This window comes from Ambystoma mexicanum, chromosome 7q, assembly GCF_040938575.1.
Source record: "Ambystoma mexicanum isolate Mex_15411 chromosome 7q, UKY_AmexF1_1, whole genome shotgun sequence".
NCBI classification, from domain to species: domain Eukaryota; kingdom Metazoa; phylum Chordata; class Amphibia; order Caudata; family Ambystomatidae; genus Ambystoma; species Ambystoma mexicanum.
In genome coordinates, this window is record NC_090941.1 from 561,965,806 (window position 1) to 561,986,984 (window position 21,179).

Below are 21,179 nucleotides of genomic sequence, written 5' to 3' on the forward strand. Positions count from 1 at the left end.
TGAGGCACAAGGGGGCGGCATCGGGGACTCGATACTTCTTCTCGTACCTGTCCCTCTTGGCGGGTGTCGTGGAAGGGTTCTTGAGGATAGCAAGCCCCTCGTCCCAGATGTCGTCGAGCAACGGCACAGCAAGGACCATCTTCCTCTTGGCCTCTCGTCGCTGGTAAAGAAACCCTTCCTTTTTTTGTTCTTCAGGGCAGAGCTGGAAGAGCTCGGATGCCCTGGTTATCATGGCGTGAAAAGAGCCAATTTCATCGGCTGGAGAAGGCCGAGTGGCGGGTGAAGTCGGGATGTCCGTTGTGTCATCCCTGCTGTCGTCATCCGTCCCCGTATCCGTCGCCGTATCCTCTCTAGGGTCCGGCGAGGGGGATGAGGGGTCCACAGGCCTCGCAGGCACGAAGGGAGGCGAGGGGTGGACTCTCCTCCGCTTGTGCGGAGGGCTTCCCGACGGGCCTGGTGCCGGATCCTCTGTCGGGGTCCGTGGTAATCTCATCCTTATCTCAGTACATAAGGATTGGATCGCCAACAAAATGGCCGCCGAGCTATCCTGGGTCTCGGGTAATGGCTGCAAAGGACGGGATGGCTGCTCCACTGGGCCCTCTTCGTCGCCATTGTTGCTAACTTCGATCACATCAGCAGGGACCGTCCCCTGGGATCGAACCTTCTCGAACTTCTTGTTGAGCCCTATGAACCCCTCATTGAGGCCCTTCTCGGTTTCCACCAGATCCTCCTCAGAGGCTGATTCCGAGTCTGTAATGGCCACCGCCCCCCCCCCCGCCCCTCTCTTTTTCTGCCAGGGACTTCACGGGGGTCTTAACGATGGGCTGGAAAGAGGATTCCCTCTGCGGTGGCAGGGATACTCTGGGCCCAAAGGCCGTTTCCACTGGCGTAGTCTCAGCCAGCTTCGCCAGGGTCACAGCGACCACTTCGATAGAGGCCTTTGCCGCAGGGATCAAAGCTCTCACCACCTTAGGTGCGTCCTGGGCCTTCGCCTTGAGGGGGGGGGCCAGTGCCTCGCTCCCCCTTCGAGATCGACTGGGTCCGCTCCAGCAGTTTACCCGGGTTCTCGGACTTCCTCTTCCCCGAACCAGAGCACTGGCTTGTGGATGAACGTGCCGGGGAAGTCGCGCCCTGCCTGGCAGCCAAAGAGCCCAACCTTTTGGCGCTCCTGGTGCCTGCTGACTCGCAGTGCTTGGCCTTCTGTTGGGCCCCCATCGCCAGGGTGCCCTCACAGGACTTAGAAGCCCACTCAGCCTTTTTCTTCGCCTTCTCACCTGCTGTGCTCTTCTCCAGCCAGGAGGCGAGGCGGGAACGCCGATCTTGTTTGGTCCGTTCCGAAAGGTTCTTGCAGAACGCACAGTCCTTCTCCACATGCGTCTCGTCCTCATGGAGGCAGTAGAGACATTGCGAATGCTCATCCTCCTTGAAAACGTTATATAATCTGCATCCAGGGCAGTTCCTAAACAGCTTGAATCCGGGTGTCGAGCTCCCCTTGTCCTGGGCCATGTCCGTTGAGGTAGGCCGCAGATCTTCCAGAATCCTCCAAGAAGTGTAAACTCGATGAAAACTTCACCCTTGAGGGGCGTAGAAGAATTCCGAAATGGGTCCCCGTTATCGGAAGTAGAAACGGTGGAGCTTGAGGCTCCATTAAACCGAAAAAATGAGAAAATCTCCTGAAAAAGCGCTAAACACGAGGACTCCCAACACTTAAGCATGCTGTAAAAATCTTAGGATGGCTGCCAGAGGCGGGGCTTAGGGAGAGGGCAGTCATTGGCTGGGGGCAGTATGACCCAGAGATCAGTGATTGGTTACTACTAAGAAAGAGATCAGAAACGAAACTGATACCGATTTTTTCTTTACCTATTATTCCCAGCCTGACGACGGGGAATATTCATGAGCATGTGAATCCATGCCAGACCCCATGCTGGAGAAGTATGCATCTTTCATCTCCAATATTGCCATGTAATCCCCTTACGTTAGCAGGGGTATTACTTCTTGCAGCGTTATCATTCAAAATGTTTGTGGTTTGACAAATTTGTTTGCTGGGCGTAAGTCTAGCACAGGGCACATGGTGAGATCCTTTTTGGGTACAAGGAAGTACACTCAATAAATACCCTAGTTTACCTGGAGAACGGGGACAACTTCTATTGCGCCCTTTTCCTGCAGGATCTCGACCTCTTGCAGCAGGATCCTCAGGTGTTCCTGTGTTAGATGTCTGTACTTTGGTGGTCTGAATCGAGGTCGCCGGCTGAACTCTATGCAATAACCGTGGGTGACTGTCTTTAGCAACCACTGGTCTGTGGTAATCCCCACCCATGCCTGTAAAAATGAGGTTATATGACCCCCGACCGGGGAGGCATGCGAGGGGCCCGGATCTGTGAGTCATTTCTGACGGGAGGCCGGGGAACCTTTAGGTGTGGCATTGCAATCCTTTCCTTTCCCACAGCGCTGTCCTCTAGGTGCATACTGATTTAAGGCAGAGGACCCTTGTCTTGAGGACCATGTGTTACCCGTTCCATATTGGATATGTGGGGAACGTGAATAGGACAGTCAGCGACAGGAGCAGCGAGAACTCCCACCTCAAGGCTGAAAGGGCCTGTGAGTGTTGTGGTTTAAAGATTTCAAAGTCTCATGTTCTTTTTCGCAGTTTCCAGCACCTCATCTACAGCTTTGCAAAACAGGTTAGACTCCTCCACCGATTTGTTGTTGACACGCTTGTGTCTCTGGCTTGAACACCGAGTATTTTAACCAACCGTGCCTTTTCATAAGAGTACCTTGTGCCAGAGTTCTTCCTGGTGTCTCAGCAGCATCTAGGATGTTCTTAAGGATATTATGATTTACTTGTCTACCCTCTGACACAATCGTGAGCAGAAATGAACGTACTGGTTCGGAGACCTCATGCAGGCCCTCTTGTAGCAGGTTCCACTGAACATCGCAATAGCTGGCCAACAGCGTGGAATTATTGGCAATCCTGGTGGAATACCCTGCAGCAGTAGTGACACGCTTCACTAGGGCATACAGTTTATTGCAGTCCTTGTCCGGCGGTGCCTCACCCGTGGACAAGGGTACGCCTGCTCTCTTGATGCAAGGACTGAGGAAATCTGGGGTGGCATGTCCCCAAATATAGAGAGGGTCTTTAGGGGAAGGGCGGAAAAGTTTCTCCACCAGTGGGTTCACAGCCCTGGTCTGTGAAGGTGTCAGTAGAGAAGGGGCGATGGGCCTGCTTAATGGAGTTAAGCAAAGGGATAGCCTGACTGGCAGGTGGCTTCTCCTTTAGAATATCATCCACAAAGTCAGAGTCTTGCACCACTTCTTGCATGGCCATTTGAAAATGTTAAGCTGCTTTCCTCAGAATGGCATTAAATGCTGTCTGGTAATCTATGGTAGATGCCTGTCACAGAGGTGGGGAGGATCCATGAATAGTCGGTCAGGATCTGGGGTATTGGTAGGTGACAAACATGGTGGGTTATCCACCGGTGGCTCATCTTCCCCAATCTGGGGCCTGGTCAGTGGGATCGTCAAAGGGATGATCTTCTTGTAAATAGGGGTCATGAGAAACCTCTTCCTGATCCGTCAGGTCAAAGACCTCCTCATGAAGTGGGCAGGACGTCCTCTGGAATTTAGACATTGGGGTAAAGGTCCTCCTCACTAGGCCTCTTGTGTGTGGTAAACTTCTCTGAGAAGTCCACAAACTTTGCAAGCCTATTCATACACCCCTCAAGCCTATCCCTGGTCGATGCAGGGGAGTCAGAGGGGGGCAAGGGCTCCTCCTGGGGATCTACCTGCTTAGAACGTTGAGACTTATCAGAGATAAAGGCTGGGGGCTTTCAGCATAGTCTTCCTGCCTTTCCTGACACGTGGACATGTCTTTCGTCCTGTCCTTAAGTCTTATTGGCTGCCGAAACAATGTACGAGACTCTCGCGGATGTTCAACGTCTCCGGGAGGGGTTTCGGCTGTTCAAGCGGCTTTGCCATAGATTTTGCCGTTACCGGAACCTTATGTGTCAGCACGCTCTTAAGAAGCGTCTCGGCGGCCTTGTGACACTTGGTGCCGGCGCGCTTGTCTGTGGAGTGCCCGGAGGCATGCTGTTAGGAAGAATTCTCAGAAATGTGCTAATTCCCTCCACCTTAGAGACCACCAGCAACTTTGCTGGATTTTGAGGACTTGATTTTTTTTTTTAACCTGGAGAGAGCAAGACCCTTTTTTCCCCACTCTCTCATGTATTTTAATGTGATTTTGTACACTGTTTCTTTTGGTTGTGGAGTCTGACAAACACCTTAGGCATCATCTTTTACATTGTGTCACACAGCACCTTCAGTACAGTGGCACAGGGAAGTCTTTCAGATTTCCCAAAGGTTTAAATACCTTCTCTGGGATAAACTACCGTTTCCCAGAGCAGTTAACTGAAATTGACTTTACTTACATTTGTAACCTTCTAGACCCAGCACAAACTGGACAGCACCCGTCTGTCCGAAGTGATCCCTTACCATGCGTGGGTGAAGATGGCAATGCGCCTCCCTCCTGGGGATGCATGGGAAGGGACCCGGAGCGGAACGTCACTGCTGTTTATTGGGAGGCATAGCGCCTCTACCTGGGCTGCCTCTCCGCCTACCGCATCCCCTCTTTTGACCTCTGGAGAAACTTTGGGTAGCCTGTTGGTTGCCGCCCCACAAGGTTCCTTGGTTCCGATAGTAATTGGACCCTCTCTGGGAGTTTTGGCTGCGAAAGCGACGAAAATTGTTATTTCCCCGTTGGTTTGGGGGCTTGTTAGTTGGCCAAGGGACTTTAAGGTGTCATATTCGTCCTTAGCAGTTTTCAGTGCTTCCTCCACTGCTTTCCCAAAACAGGACATTTGGTTCTACCAGCATGTCTGAGGGTGGCTTGGGTCTCGGGTTTAAACCCCGACTGCCTTAGCCAAGCGTTTCGTTTAATCACTGTGCCTTCTACTATCAGCCTTCCTGCATTGTCAGCTGCATCGAAGTTTGCCTTGAGAATGCATCCAGACACTGATCTTCTGTGTGACACAATTTGGGCCAACTGGCTCTTTAGAGGTTCTGGTGAAGAGGCAATGAGGGCATCTACCCGTTTCCATTGGTGGCAATTGTAGCTTGCTAACAGCATGGTGGTATTGGCAATACATGCTTGGTATGCCGACGTGGATGCCACTTTCCTCCCTAGTGCATATATTCTCTTGCTCCCTTTGGCTGGGGGTGCTTCCGAAGATGCTAGCGGTGTTCCCGCTCTCTTTCTGGTGGTTGTAACCACTAATGAGTCAGGTTTTAGCTTACCCCTTATGTACAGTGGGTCGTGGGGAGCGGCCCTAAATAGTTTTTCTACTCGTGGGTTAACTGCTTGAGTAAGATTAGGGGTCATCAGAGAAGGATCGATTCTGCGTTGAATTGATCTTAAAATGGGGATAGTTTGGGCAATGGATTTCTTGTCCCCTAGAATTTCCTCTGCAAAATCCCTCTCCTCTTGGGCACCCAGTGTGTCAATTTGAAAATGGGCTGCAGCCTTGGCTAAAACTTCATTAATTAAAGGCTGATTGTCAACCAGTGAGTGATTCACAGGGGGGTCCTTGGGAACAGGGGACTCGGGCTATAGGCCTCCGCCTAGTCTTCCTCCTCCTCTTCCTGTTCCTCATCGTCTCCATAGTAATCGACCGCAGTCTGGTCGTCCAGCATTTGTACTTCCGACTTCACCATACTGCTGGTAAGGTTCAACACTAGAAGGGTCGGAAATCAACCCCTGAACTGGAGTCTCAGTACGTAGTCTCTTAGTAGGATGTTGAGGGTCTTTGGATCCCAAAATGGCAGAGGTAGCTGGAGTACTCCGATAGCTATGGAAGAAATTTGGGTCTTTTTTTGTAGAAATATACAAAAAAGGACATCGTCCTCATCACTCTATCAATGTCCTCCAAGTCCTATTGTCTTGAACTGGGGATAACCCTCTCCTGATGAGGTTCCTTACTTATCTCTGTTCCCCGAGTAGGGGGAGGGACAGACTTTCCCTTGGTGACAGGATCAGGACCCTTGGATCTTTTTCTGTTTCTCTCCTTCTGAACCTGGTGTTCAAAGGCTTTCTTATGTTTTCCCCTTTCCCACGTGTAGAGGAATGTTTTCCTGAATCTTTCGATGCCGATTCTGGAGTCTTGGAAGAGGGGCGTTGAATCTCGGAAGCAGTCGTCGAACGAACAACAGGAGTAGCCGTCGAACGTGCTACCTGGGGGAAGAGGTTGGATTAGTCTTCTGATAATACCTCCGTGACTTTTGGTAAGGTGGCACTTTTAGCAATCGTGGACGGTTGCTGTGTGTCATGAGGCGACCGTGACCTGGAACACCCAGAGGATACCGAATCGGTAGACCGCTCTCTGTGCCTTCTTATGCCGATCACTCAACACGTGTCGAATCTCGTGCAGGGTTAGTGTGTTTGGTGGAAGAGGTGTGTGTTGCGCTCTTGCCGCCGGGTGATGTCCCCATAACTGAATCGATCAGTCCTCCGAGGTCGGGGGCTTGCGCGTGGGTGCCCGACGACACCCCTGTGCTCTCGCCGTCCAATAGGTCGGCGTTGCTGCCATCGCTGAAGGAACCCACTGTGTCCATGGCCTCGAACTGCCTGGCGTAGTGGGCCCAACGCTTGGTCGAGCGGTGCTTGAGTGTCTTGGCTTTGAAGAGCTTACAAGCTCTACAATTTGCCTCGGGATGGTCCCTTGGAAAACACGGGTTACAGGTATTGTGTTTGTCTACCCAGGGAAACTTACGGTTGCACTTCGGGCAGAATTTAAAGGGAGTACTCTCCATATGTCAATATTTGGCAGCAGGCGGGTATATGTAGGAAACGAGTGTGCGTGTGTATATCCACCGCCCACTCTCCCTACTTGCACAAGGCCGAGGCCAGAGGCCTTCCGAGGCCCAAAGTCTGTCGTGTAGTCCCGACGGCTGTTCCTCCTCGGTCTCGAGTACTGACCTTGATCTTCGGCATAGGGTTGTAGAACCGGGATTTTTTTGTTAAATATATGATAAATGGCTAAAAGCCAGGGAACTCCACGATTATGCTTCCGACAAGTATGGCGGAAAAAACAAATCTGAGGGTCCTACACGCGTGAGGGATCATGGGTACAGTGGACGTCACACTAGGGATAGTATTACTGGCACGCCCTAGTTCGATGCCCCTTTTCGAGTTTCGAAAAACAAATTACTACTCCGCAGCTTCCACTAGATGTCTGCCTATGCACAGCATGTGATCTAAGCAGATTCCACAAGTCTCAGAAATATATATATATATATATATATATGAGAATCCATTACTTACCGTAAAAGCATTTCTGATGATTGTATCTGCTTAGATTCACATGCTGTGCATAGGTCCGACATCCAGTGGTCACTGCGGAGTATTGCATTTTGTTTTTCGTAGTCGAAAAGGGGACGTCGACAAGGCGTGTCTGAAACACTATCCCTATAGTGACGTGCGTTGTACCCACAATCCCTCACGCGTCGAGGTCCCTCTGTTTGTATTTTTCTGCCCTGAGGGAGCCTTCTAGACGTGAGTGAGTACAGAAAAGAGAGAGATATATAAAGGAAGTCTATGTTCCTTCCATCCGAGCGGGGAGGAAGGGCGGGCGCATGTGAATCTAAGCAGATACAATCATCAGAAATGCTTTTACGGTAAGTAATGCATTCTCTTCTGATGTTTGTTAATCTGCTTAGAATCACATGCTGTGCATAGACTAGCGAGCAGTACCCGGAGTTGGCGGTGGGTTATGAGAAGGAACAGTAGAGAAAAGGTGTCTTAATACTGCCTGTCCCACCTGGGAGTCAGATCTAGAGTGTGTATCTAGACAGTAGTGTTTTGTAAAGGTGTGCACAGAACTCCAGGTAGCCGCTTTGCAGATGGACTCAAGGGGAACATTTGCAATGAATGCTATGGATGCCCCCGTGCCTCGAGTAGAGTGTGCTCTTGGCCTAAAGGGCAGTTCTCTCTTAGCAAGAGTATAGCAGAGAGTGATGCATTGAACAATCCATCTAGAAATAGTGGATTTTGAAACTGCATCTCCTTCTCTTCCTGCTGCCACCGAGACGAAGAACTGATTTGTCTTCCTCAGTGGTCTGGTTCTTTCCATGTAGAACATGACCGCTCTGCGTACATCTAGTGTGTGCAGAGATCTTTCTCCCAAATTGGAAGGATTTTGAAAGAACGTTGGTAGTTCTATAGATTGGTTTACGTGGAATTTAGAAATAAATTTCGGAGCAAACCTAGGGTGAGTGCGTAGAACCACTTTATCTTTGTGAACTGTAACGAAGGGGTCTAGAATAGAAAGAGCCTGAAGTTCACTTACTCTCCTGATGGAGGTGATAGCTATTAAAAAAGCAGTCTTAAGGGTGAGGTGTTTAAGAGATGCTTTGTGCATGGGTTCGAATGGAGAGCCCATGAGTCTGGTGAGTACCACATTAAGGTCCCATCCGGGAGCTGGGTCAGCTATCGGGGGGTGTATTCTCTTTACTCCCTCCATGAAGGCCTTTATAACAGGGATCCTCCACCACGACACTTTGAGTTGGGAAGTGGTGTATGCAGAAAGTGCAGCTAGGTGGACTTTGATGGAGTTAAACACTAGACCTGAATCCAATAGGTGGGTGAGGTATAGGACCACATGTGTGGGAGAGCAGTCAATAGGGTTGATGCTTTTACTCCTGCACCAGATGACAAATCTTTTCCACTTGCTAGAATAGCAGTGGCGAGTGTTCGGTTTTCGGGCTTCCCTGAGGATGTCCATGCATCTTTGCGGGAGTTGTAGATGTCCGAACTCTATGATCTCAGGAGCCAAGCTGCTAAGTTCATGTTCTGGGGGCATGGATGCAGCGTCCTGCCTTTGTCCTGAGACAGCATGTTGTACGGGCAGGGGAGTTTTACTGGGGGGGATAGAGACATCTCCATCAAGTGAGCGAACCATGGTTGTCGTGCCCACATTGGGGCCATTAGTATCATGGTCACTTGTTCCTGGTGCATCTTGTGCACCACCTTGTTGAGAAGGGGAGTCGGGGGAAAAGCGTAAACAAATTTCCCTGACCATTGCATCGACAGACCGTTCCCCTTGGATTGGTTCTGGGGGTACCTGGAGGCGTAACTTAGGCATTGTGAGTTTTCCAGGGTTGCGAACAGGTCTATTTCTGGGAATCCCCATTGTGTGAAGACGTCGAAGACGATGTCTTCGTGCAGGCGCCATTCATACTCTTTGGGCAGGGGGAAATCTCTGCTGAGGCTGTCTGCTAGCAGATTGAGTTCCCCGGGTACATGTAGTGATAGTAGGAACATGTCCTGTTTGAGAGCCCACTTCCATATATTCTGGGCCAGCTTGGACAGGCCTGGAGAGTGGGTGCCCCCTTGCTTGTTGATGTAGTACATGGCTGTGGTGCTGTCTGTAAGGACCATTACTGTTTTGCCTTGTAGGTGTTCCTGGAAGGCTTTTAGCGCCTTGAACACAGCTAGTAGCTCCAGTAGATTTATGTGTTTGGATGCTACGTTCGGAGTCCACACTCCGTGAGCAGTCTGATGGGATAGGTGCGCCCCCCATCCTGTGAGGGATGCGTCTGTGGTTAGAGTGGCTTCCGCCGCGGGTGTGGCAAAGGGTTTCCCTTTTTCCATGTTTTCCTTTGTCCACCACCGTAGCGAGAGAACTAAGGCCTGCGAGACCACAACTAGATCCTCCCATAGTCCGCTGGCCTGACACCACTGGCTGTTGAGCCACTCTTGCATTGGGCGCATGCGCAGACGCGCGTGAGGTACCAAATAAATACACGACGCCATCATTCCTAGCAAGCGCATTGCTTTGCGTACCGTCACCTCTCGACCGGTTACATATTGAGGGATTTGAAACAGCATATTTTGGACCCTCTCTTTGGAGGGGAAGACGAGGCCGTCCTTTGTTTGAATTAGAGCCCCTAGGAATTGCTTGATTTGACTGGGGTCTAAACTGGACTTCTTTTCGTTGATGGAGAAGCCCAACTGGAACAAAAGGTCTACTGTCTTTTGGGTATTGGAGAAGCATGTTTCGTAAGAATCCCCTGTTATGAGCCAGTCGTCGAGGTAAGGGTAAACTGGGATGGACAACCTGCGCAGGTGGGCCGCTGCCACTGCCAGCACCTTCGTGAATACCCTTGGTGCTGATGCTATGCCGAAGGGTAGCACTTTGAACTGGTAGTGTTTGCCCTCTATCATGAACCTGAGGTATTTTCTGTGCGCTGGCAACATTAAAATATGAAAGTATGCATCTTTCATGTCCAATGTTGTCATGTAATCTCCCTGAGAAAGCAGTGGGATTACTTCCTGTAAGGTTACCATACGAAACTTTTGGGGTTTGATAAAGTTGTTCGCTGGGCGCAGATCTAATACAGGGCGCATGGTTAGATCCTTTTTGGGTACAAGGAAGTACACTGAATAAATACCTTCCGTTACCTGAGATAGAGGCACGATTTCTATGGCTCCTTTTTCCAGCAGTTGTTGTACTTCTTGGAGAAGGATGGCAAGATGTTCCGGTGTCATGCGACGTCCCCTCGGGGGTCTGTAGGATGGGGAACTGTTGAATTCGATACAGTATCCTTGGGCTACGGTGGACAGTACCCAACTGTCTGACGTTATCTCCTCCCATGCAGGAAGAAGGATGTTATCCGGCCCCCGACCGGTGTTGCATGGGAGGGGACGCGAATCTTCGCGTCACTTGGAGTTGTTGGGGGCTTGGGAGCCTCTGGGGGTGGATCCCCGACCCCTCCCTTTGCCCCGGCGTTGGCCTCTTTGGCTGTACTGCCCACTATTGGTTTGGTAATTGGTGGCAGGGTATTGCTGATGTTGATTCTGTTGTTGGTGTTGGCGTTGGCCACGAAAAAAGCGTTTGTTGCCATAGCCGCGCCTGGTAGTGGGCTTAGAGATTTGGTCGAGAGTCTTGATAGTGTCGAACTCTTTTTTAGCCATCTCTAGGGCTTCATCTACCGCTTTTCCGAAGAGGTTAGCGTCCTCGACAGGTTTATTTATCAAAGACGCCTGTGTCTCTGGTTTAAAGCCTGAGTTGCGCAGCCATACATGGCGCTTTAGGAGTATTCCTTGTACCAAGGAACGTCCTGCTGTTTCTGCCGCGTCCAGAGAGTTTTTAACAATGCTCTGGTTCACTTGGGTTCCTTCGCCAATAGTTGACAGTAGGCGCGTACGTAAAGGCTCCGGTGCTTCCTCGGCGTCTTTTCGCAGTTTGGCCCACTGCGCGTCTGCGTAGCTTGCAAGCAAGGAATTGTTGTTGGCAATTCTTGCTGAGAAGGCAGCCGAGGAAGTAACTCTTTTTGCAAGGGCATATAGCCTCTTGCCCTCCTTGTCCGGGGGTGCCTCACTGGTGGAAAGTGGTACCCCTGCCCTCTTTCTAGTATTAGAAACCACTAGGGAATCCGGAATGGAATGTCCCCTAATGTAGAGGGGGTCTGAGGGTGAAGGAGTGAAAAGTTTTTCAATCCGTGGATTGACCCCTCTGATCATTGCGGGAGTGGACAGCGAAGGTATGATCCTTCTTTTCACTGAAGCGAGGAGTGGAATGGTCTGGCTGACCGGGGGTTTTTCCTTAATCACTCTTTCTACAAAGTCCAATTCTGGAGAGAGTTCCCCGGTGTCGAGTTCGAAATGCGCTGCTGCTCTGCGCAACAGTGCATTGAACGTCGGCTCATCGTCAATTGGAGACGTGTTCCTAACTGGAGAATTGTCCGGAGGAGTTAGGTTTAGGACATCAGTGTCGGAATACACTGATGGTGATTGCCAGGGGTGTGAAGGTCCCTCTTCTGGGTTAACCCCGAAGCCTTCTTCTATAATGTCTGTTCTGTCTTCCAGACATTCCTCCTGGTTCTGTTCTTCATTGTCCATGAAATCATCTTCTTCCTCGAAGTCTTGCTCCTCCCCAGTGAGGTCATATACATCTTGGAAGTCTGAGGCTGTGTCCTGCTGGGGATCGACTAGCCTCGGATTTTTGGCCCTGGGGTCCTCCTGAGGCCCTTCTCTGGTCCTCTTGTGTGTTTGAGAGGCCTGGGTGCTCATGAACTTTTCCATCCTCTCCATACAGAGGTGGAGTCTTTCCATAGTTTCATGGGGTACCCCAGAGCGGTCTGGCGGGGGAAACCTAGGGTTATCTAACTCGAAATGGCTCGACCTCTCCCAAAGCGTCGAGGAAAGTGTCCCGTCGCCCTCCAAAAAACCTTCCGGTGTGTCGGGAGACTCCCTGCCTGAAGGGGGTAGTCCCTGCTTCCCTTCGGGCTTTTTCGGCATATCCTTTAACTTATGCGTAACGCTCGACGAAATCTTCGGCGTACGCTTTTGGGCGTCGGCTACAGCGATCCTTGCTAAGCTATCGGCGACTCGCTTGTCGGCGACTCGTTTGTCGGCGGAAGCTTGAGTTTTCGACGCTATGGGTATCGAACGCTCTACGGCGGTCTGCGCTTTCTGTTGATGCGCACCGGCCGATGGTTTGGTGGCAGCGCCCTTGTTTGCCGAAAGCCCAGTCGCAGGTCGCGGCTGCGGTTGCGAGAGGGGCTTCGAACCCGAACGGTCCGAGGAGGCCGCCGGTGGAACCTGCGTCTCCTTGGGCGCCGAAGGTCTTTTCGACTTCGTCGAAGAAGAGCCGTGGGTTGTGTGTTTATGTGGATCTTTGTGTGCGTCTGTGTCGCCGGGGTGTTCATCCCCATAAGCAGGGCGTGAGCCGAGCCCGTCGGGGCCGGGGACAGACGACGAAGCGCATAAGCGCTCCTTAGAGGGGGTTGCGACTTCCGTAGCGGAGGTCGTGTTATCGCGTTCCTCGTCACTGTCGGTGGTAGCAGCGGCGGGTGAACCTTCGGCCTTAGACATCGCGTAGGCCGCCCACCTTTTAACCCTTCGGTCTTTTAGAGTTTTAGGCTTAAGAAGCCGACAAGCCGCGCACCTTTCCTCCTTGTGATCGAGGGGCAAGCAGCGGTTACACCGTGAGTGCTTGTCCTTCCAAGTGAATTTGCCTTTACAAAGTGGGCAAAACCTAAACGGTGTCCTCTCCATAGCCGAGGCAATAAATCGCGATAAACACCCCAAGGGAAAGGAAGGGGAAAGGGAAAGGCATTCTCAGAAAAGACCCAGAGATGTCCCACGACCCCACTCTCCCTACTGTATATGGCCTGCGAGGCCAGGCCACGTGTTCGGCAGCGCCGAAGGATTTCTTCCACTCGACCCTCCGTCGAAGATTGTTTTCGGCGGAGAACAGCTTACAACTGCGTCGAGGGAGGGATTATAAATATTAGAGAAAAAACGACCAGAGGTCGAGGAGTTGCAATGTCTCTCGAGGAGCTCCGCGTGAAGGCGACCAGAAGCTGGGCGGAAAAAAACAATCTGAGGGACCTCGACGCGTGAGGGATTGTGGGTACAACGCACGTCACTATAGGGATAGTGTTTCAGACACGCCTTGTCGACGTCCCCTTTTCGACTACGAAAAACAAAATGCAATACTCCGCAGTGACCACTGGATGTCGGACCTATGCACAGCATGTGATTCTAAGCAGATTAACAAACATCAGAAATATATATATATATATATTATATACACACACAGCATAAGGTGACCAACAAGTTACACAGAAAAAAACAATCTGAGGGACCTCGACGCGTGAGGGATTTGGGGTACAGCACACGTCATTTTAGGGATAGTCTTACAGGCACGCCCAGGTCTAAGTCCCCTTTCGATCCTTGAAAGAGCAGATGCAATACTCTGCAGTTTCCACTAGATGTTGGACTATAATGCATAGCATGTGATTCTAAGCAGATTCACAAGCATCAGAAACATTTATTGTAGGCCTTATAAATCAAACACGAAGAACCAGCGTAATAGAGAAAGTTACCACACAAACTTATACTATGTAACATATACAATTGCTTTTAGCCTAATGCAAGATGGGGGAACACACAGCCGTATCCTATAACAGAATGGGGTTGGGGTGGCTAACACAATTACTGCATTGGGCAAGCTACAAAATCCAAACCCAAATTAATCAGTCCAACCCTACGAAGTGGGGAGTCTTGCGCTCAAAAGTACAGCAGTGCGTTTACAACGCGTGGTCGTGTGTCAAGAGAGAAAGTGTTACCTCTTCAGGGGGCTGTAGCAGTTAAGGAAGGGGCTTGAGGTGATTAAGAATATAGTTCCACTATTTGTGGAGTGTCTACTACCCTTGCAGGCAGAACGACTGCAGACGTTCGGGAATAGCTAAGGGAGCGCAGGCTAGGCCAGCCAAAGTGAGGATCTTTTCAGGGATCTTTCATGCATATAAATATATCGGATGTGCCAGGGGCCACCGGTAAGTGAAGCAAGTACTCACCGCCCCTTGGCACTGGAACAAACTTTGCCAGTTTAGTTGAGATCGCTTGTAGGTTCAAGCTCTGCAGTTTCCCAGCGCTCCGGCTTTCAGTAGCTGCAGAACAGGACACTCGTCCATGATGGGGCAGTAGCCTTTTCTCAGCTCATGAAGATGCAGGGAAGAAAATTCCTGTGCAGCAGGCTTTAGGGCAAAAGAGAGCATATGGGCAAGGCACCTACAGCGACCGTCACCACAGCATAGTGACCACAAAGGCTCGAGACGTGGTGCAATCATAGTTCGCGACCCAGAGGAGCAAGGACTATGAAATTTGGTGGCAGAGGGCCAAGAACCACAGGCTAGCGATTCCCCAAGTCTCGAGTCGCGACTCAGGACAGCAGCGCTCCTAAGCGAAATCCCGGGGTAGAGCTGGTCAGTTCACTGGACGGCCGAAGAACACTTCTGTGAAGGTGCTTTTGGCGGGTAATCAGGAGGTCCCCAGAGTAGTAGTTCCCACTACTCCAAAGGGTCGAAGCGCCCTTGAAGGGCTAAAATCGATGGCAAAAGCAGGGGTAAGACGGGACAGCAGCAGGCTGAGGGTGCCAAACCTTCCAGTGAGTCTCTGGCGGCTCCACAGGTCTGATTTAGCATTTCAGGATACTTGGCTCCTTCTGTAGTTTAACGTGAACGTCAGTAGATCGGCCTGGAACGGATGCAGAGCCCCTTCTCTTATCCAAGATTACTTTTACGCTCAAATCTGGGATAACCAATGGAAGATCTGCTCTTGCATGCACGCCGGGTGTGGGACAATCATGGCCCACAGTCTCAGTCCTCCAGGCATACTTCCACCAGTAGTGTGGATTGGGACGAGACCGTCCCCAATCCTCTTCCTGGGCACTAGCACACTCGACATGCATGAGCCCACGAAAGGTGCAGTTTTCGCGGGAGGCTGTATACCCAGATAACGAATACCGGATCAACTCGACCTGGGTGAAGGATACAGACAAGATGGCCAAAAGACAGAACAAAAGATTTTGTGGCATGGGCATTTTCAGCACTGGCCACTGTCATGGACCAAACGATGTACAATAAAAAGTAGTAAGAATACCTGTAAAGTAACCTGCTGTCACCAGTTAGTCCTAGGCACACTTGTATAACCACAAATAAATCCTTAGAGGGTGTCTAAGGCCAGAAATTAAAAGACCCCTGTGCGCGGTGCAGTAAGATACTTGGCACAAAGTTAGTGTTACCAAGAAATGGCAACAAAGTCAAAGAGAAACGGTTTTCCAGAATGGACAGCCTGAAGGAAATGTCAGTTTCCCCATAACAAATTAGCAAAAGCCCAGGGGAGAGCAGCTGAAGGTGGTGCTCCACTGAAAAAAAGTCAGGTTTGGCCAGTCAAACAAAAGCAAAATGTTTGGGGGGTCCATAAAGATGGAAGGAAATGTGCAATAAACAAATCTTTAACAACTTCTAAGATCCCAGTTTAACTTTCTAAAGCCTTTTACAATAACTGATATTTGCTACAGAAATCGGTGCCAGAGCACCCATCTTCAACCCAGAGTGCTCCCATTATTGTAAAGACTTAATTCTCTGCTTTGAACACTTGCAGGATGGGTTATAGTGTTTAACTAGTTAGTATTTGGAGGGGGGCGCTGTTGAGCAGCTTAGGAAATGGCTGCCTAGCTCTGGTGCTCCTTGCACCATCAACGTGAATCCGACTCCATCAGCGGATATACGGTCATCGTCCTGTCATCGCTGCCACTGTGGGTAGAAGACACTTTGCGGCACGTCTACTTTCCATTCTGGGAAGAATCGCTGCCTCGGGCCCCAATTACTACTGACAAACTTTTGCTGTGTGTGCCGCCTTAATGACGGCCTGGACGCCTGGGCCGCGTGGATCTGCTGAAAGGCCACCTACTGCCGCAACTGGACTTGCCCAACAGCCGCGATGCCCCTACACCCACTGTGTTGTGGGCATTTGACATTTACTCTGTTATCTGGCACTGCAGCTGGTGTGGGCATTACTTGCTTGTCCCCCCTCAGCTGGTGGTGCTGTGTGCCTGTGGCTCGGGCTGCTATATGATTGATGTGAGGGAGTGGTTAGGACTTGTGGTCCCCTGTGCATAATACCATCCCGGTGCAGGCGGAGCGCTCCCAAGCTGTTCCCCCGCCCTTCCCTGGGCCCCCTGTGCTACTGGACTTTGTACCCGCAGCAGGGCCGAGGAGTACTCAGCGAGTGGCCCGTGCCGCGTGGGCAGCCCCAGGGCCTTCGGGGCTCGCCGGAGATCCATGACTGATCCTGGAGGGGCAACGCTGCAGGGAGCCGTGCAGCATCTGGAGCAGCACCGCGGCTGAGCTTCGCCTGACCATGGCGGACTGAAGGCGTGCCGCGTGAAGCCCCTGCTGGGCGTAATCCGGAGGCCATCGCAGGCGAGGATCACGGGCGTGGTTGCAAGGTGGGTGCTGGTGGTCGGTGTTTGTCTTCCTTCTGGCAGCATTCGTCGCACCCCCCCCACCTCCCCAAGCGCCACGACCCCGTACTACGCGGCAGCCAGCTAGCACACCGGAGTTGCTCTGCCGCCCATTACCACCCGCTGCAAGGCCCGGCGGTCTCCCCACCGCAGAAAACAAACACTCATACTTGTGCTGCAATCTGGGTCCTGCGTACTGGGCCCCCTGTGGTCCCCTGGATGTTGTGTGCAGTGCTGCATGGCTGCACCCGGCAGGCTTTGATACGTGAACCCCCACAAACCTTTTGAATGCCATAGCCCACGCTAACACCTACATCTGTCTGGTCATTTACCCACTGAGACAACTTGCCATGAGTTATACAAAGAGGACAGCGTACAAGCGTATGTTGCTCCTGCCATAGACCCACATACCACTTGTGACCTGGTTCATCCACATTTCTATATATTTGGGTGGCGGATTACTGCCCAGACTATGCCGCTATATTAAAGCTCCCATCTTTAAGCATTTCTTCAGTCCCGGGAGCTGCATAACCGACAAGCCACCGCTTGTCGACTGCTACTGTTACTCTGTGCCTCCACTCTGATCCCTTAGTATCCCTTGCTGTTACCACAGAGTACTGTCTGGCCCCTGCATGGTCTGCTGGAATGGATACAGCACCTGGACGTCAGCCATCTGGGCTCTACCACTCTTGATTGTATTGAAATCAATAACAGATCCCGGGGTGCCAACAAAAACGGGGGCCATGGATAAGTTTAGCAAGGTGGCGCCTAGATCAGAGCCAGGCCATGCATCATCCAATCAGGAAAAACCTGCTTCGCCCCTGCGCGCTCCAGCCCCGACCTTGCGGCAATGATGGAATCTATGGCTAAGAACTTTGCTTCTTGTCACGAAAAGTTGGACGATATAAATGCTAACGTCGCATCATTTAAGTCTCAAATAGATGACGCTGGAACCAAAATCACTGAAGCGGAATCTAGGATTGGTGCTAATTATGATGGTTTACACACCCTCTAGGACACAGTTGCCTCCCTTACCCGCAACATGAAACTGGTCAAGGCTAAGTGCGACGATTTGGAATCCAGATCACGCAGGAACAACATATGTAGAATAGGTGTTCCAGAAAATGCTCTTAAGGGTCGTATGGAGCTAGCGGTTGAAGATCTGTTTAAAGAGCTGCTCGACAACCCTGATCTGTCCCCCTTCTTCTGCTGTTGAGCATGCTCACCGAGCCCCATCTCCGCGTCCCAAACCCGGAGACTTTCCCAGTCCTGTTATTGCTAAAAATACTCAGCTACAGGGGCAGAGATCTTATCCTCTGCCTGTCACGTGAAAAGGGGGGAGCTGCGCCTTGGCTCCCAAATAATCAGGACCTTCCCCAACTTCTCTGTGGGGTACAGCAGGGGAAGTGCCAGTTTCTTGGTGTGAAGATGCTGCGGGAACGGAACATCTCCTATGCAATTCTGTTCCCGGCACGGCTGAAGTTCACGTTTAGGGAGAAACTCTACTTTTTCACGATCCCTGATGAAGCGGTGAAGTTTAACAATCCGGCTGAATACCTTATGGACAATGATTGAGCAGAATTCCAACTGCTCTTGGTCTCCCTAACGTTTTGGTAATCAGTATCCTTTAGCTCTTGAGTTGATAGCAGCATCTGATCTACTAGCTTCTCACCACATGTGCATGTGGCGTTCTGGGTTAGGGTACACCTTGCCACCTGGGTTACAACGGGGAATCTCCCGGTAAATGCTATACCAGTCATAATGTGACTAGTTTATACTCCTACCAACTGATGCAGTTTGTTTTTCCTATGTTATTTGGAATTGGTAGACCATATTCCCAGCTGTCTTAGTTCGGTTTCCTGCTACCGCATGTATCAGTGAGAAGAAACTGTGTCTTAATGATTTACACTGCCGGTCTTAAGTACCACTCCGGTACTTCATTACTCCTGTATAGTTGATTGCACAGCAACAGTGTACCCCCCCCCCCCCCGGTTGCAATGGCTACTTTGGAGGACTGGTTAGGTGTAGGCCCCTGTTTGGCCAGTAGTGCGGTTGGTACATGTTGGGATTGTCCCACTGACACCTGTTTGGGGGGTTTGTTGGTACTTGCAGGAGGTGGGAGGGTAGGGACACTGCCAGCTGTAATGGGGTGGTGAGGGAGGTGCTGTTTGGGGAAGTTCTATTGAAAATGGCAGAGGCAGACCAGCATTTCACGTCATGGTAGGGCGTCTCAATGTTAAGAATTGTGTCTGTAGATACACGCTGGGACATACTAGCTGGGATGTACCCTAGAACAATGAAATGTCCATAAATATAATGTCCTGGAATATCCGGGGAATGAGTAATTACACCAAGGACTGCGAAATCATTGCTTATGTCCATAGACACGGTATTAAGATCCTTAAGCTTCAAGAAACGCATTTGCGGGGTCGCCTGGCGATGAGCATTGCACCATCTTGGGGACCTAACAAATTCTATACGTCTTACTCCAGACAGGCCAGAGGCGTGCTGACATTGATCCATACATCTACTAAATGCACACTCCATAAGAGCTATATAGACCCCGATGGCAGGTATTATTGTCTTATACAGCACAATGGTGAACAGGGAATACCTTTTTGTGAACACTTATGGTCCCCATGTAGATAGCCCAACAGTATAGAGGCGATCACATCAACGGAATCTGGGGTATGTGGGGATCCCGATCACCTGGGGAGGTAATATGAACCCGATACTTGCCGCCAGCTTGGATAGGACGGGAACTGCATCCAGAACCCTGTCACGCGCAGCACGCAGACTAAACATGCACAGCGCAGCACTTGACATCTGAGACGCTTGGTGGGTTCTCCACCCTGAGCTGCGTGAATATAATTATTATTCATCTGTTCACAATAGTTCCCCCAGAAATGATCTTTTCTTGGTGCCTAGTGACTTGATGGGAAGGATTCGTAAAGCGCAGATACTTACCCGTACGCTGTTCAACCATCCCCCCGATCACTCGTCGGTGGAATTTGGAACGCCCGTGCCTACTTTTAGCACATGGCGTTTCAAGTCAGCTGCCCTCCTTGACATAGTATTTAAGGAGGACATACTAGCGGATATTGAGACCTTCTTTTAATGCAACCACCTACAGGCTACTACTGCTGGGGTCTGCTGGGATGCTTTCAAAGTATATATCAGAGGGATGTCCATCTTGAGGGAGGCGGGAGTACTAAAAACTATAAGAAACAACCTCAGTCGTTCTGAATCCAAGGTGCGGGAGTTGGAACAGAATTGCTCGACGGCAGCTGGCCCTGCCAAACTCGCACAAATCAGCGAGGAACTCAAGATATTTGTGACGCATGCCATGAGAGAGGTTTGATAGTCGCCCACAAGCTGCACGGAAACATGGGGAGGGTGAAAGACCAGGAAAAACACTGGCAGAACTTACGAGAGGGGAATGGGGCCAGGCCCAGATTGCGTCTGTCAAGGACGCACAGGGCGTTCCACAATGTCAGACCAGCAAATATTGGGTATCTTTACTGAGTTCTACACAAACCTCTATGCTTTACCCCCGGAACATAGTCAACACCACATGAGATCTCCTCGATCAGATCCCCACAACATGCATCTCCTCCTCGACTAGGTACCAATTGGATTCCCTGATCCTGCAGGATGAGAAAAGCCATCTCGCACCTCCCAAAGGGCAGGGCGCCGGGTCCTGACGGATTCACCTGAATTTTACCATGAACACGTTGCTATTCTTGCTCCCAAACTATTGGAGGTCTGGGACAGAGCACTCCGTGTGTCTGTCCTCCCTTCCTCCCTCCCAGAAACTTTCATACCGGTTTTGCTTAAACCAGACAAACCTAGCGACAAATGCGGCTCACACAGGCCCCTCTCCCTCATGAACATAGTCACCAAGATATTTGCTAAGGCAATAGCGAACCGCTTCCTTTCGATCAGGACATACCTGGTCCACAAAGACCAAGGGGGCTTTGTACCTGGGAGATCCACTTCTCACATATCCGGCGGCTTTTCAATGTGATGGCTAGAATTGATCCGGACTCAAGTGCCATTGCGGTCACACTTGATGCTCAAAAAGCATTCGATATGGTCTTGTGGAAATACATGTGGCTGGTTCTAGAAACGAGGGCATTGGCACTCCCTAACATCTACATTATTTACACTCTTCAGAGGTACCTACCCGAGAGGGTTGCCTGTTCTCCCCGATCCTCTTCGCACGAGTGATAGAACCAATGGCGGACCATATTAGAGTGCACCATTGCCACAGGGGAGCACGATTGAAAGAAATCTCCGATATTATATCCTTATACGCCGATGATGTGTTATTATACATCAGAGACCCCGCTACCCACCTTGACTCTGTATTAT

General features: G+C 50.8%; 1 protein-coding gene across 2 annotated transcripts in view; it reads right to left on the reverse strand.

The window, feature by feature from the left end:
* The window catches only part of INTS6 (integrator complex subunit 6), a 1,045,054-nt gene that overhangs the window by 688,721 nt on the left and 335,154 nt on the right, over positions 1-21,179 (reverse strand). The gene's annotated exons all lie outside the window — the stretch shown is intronic.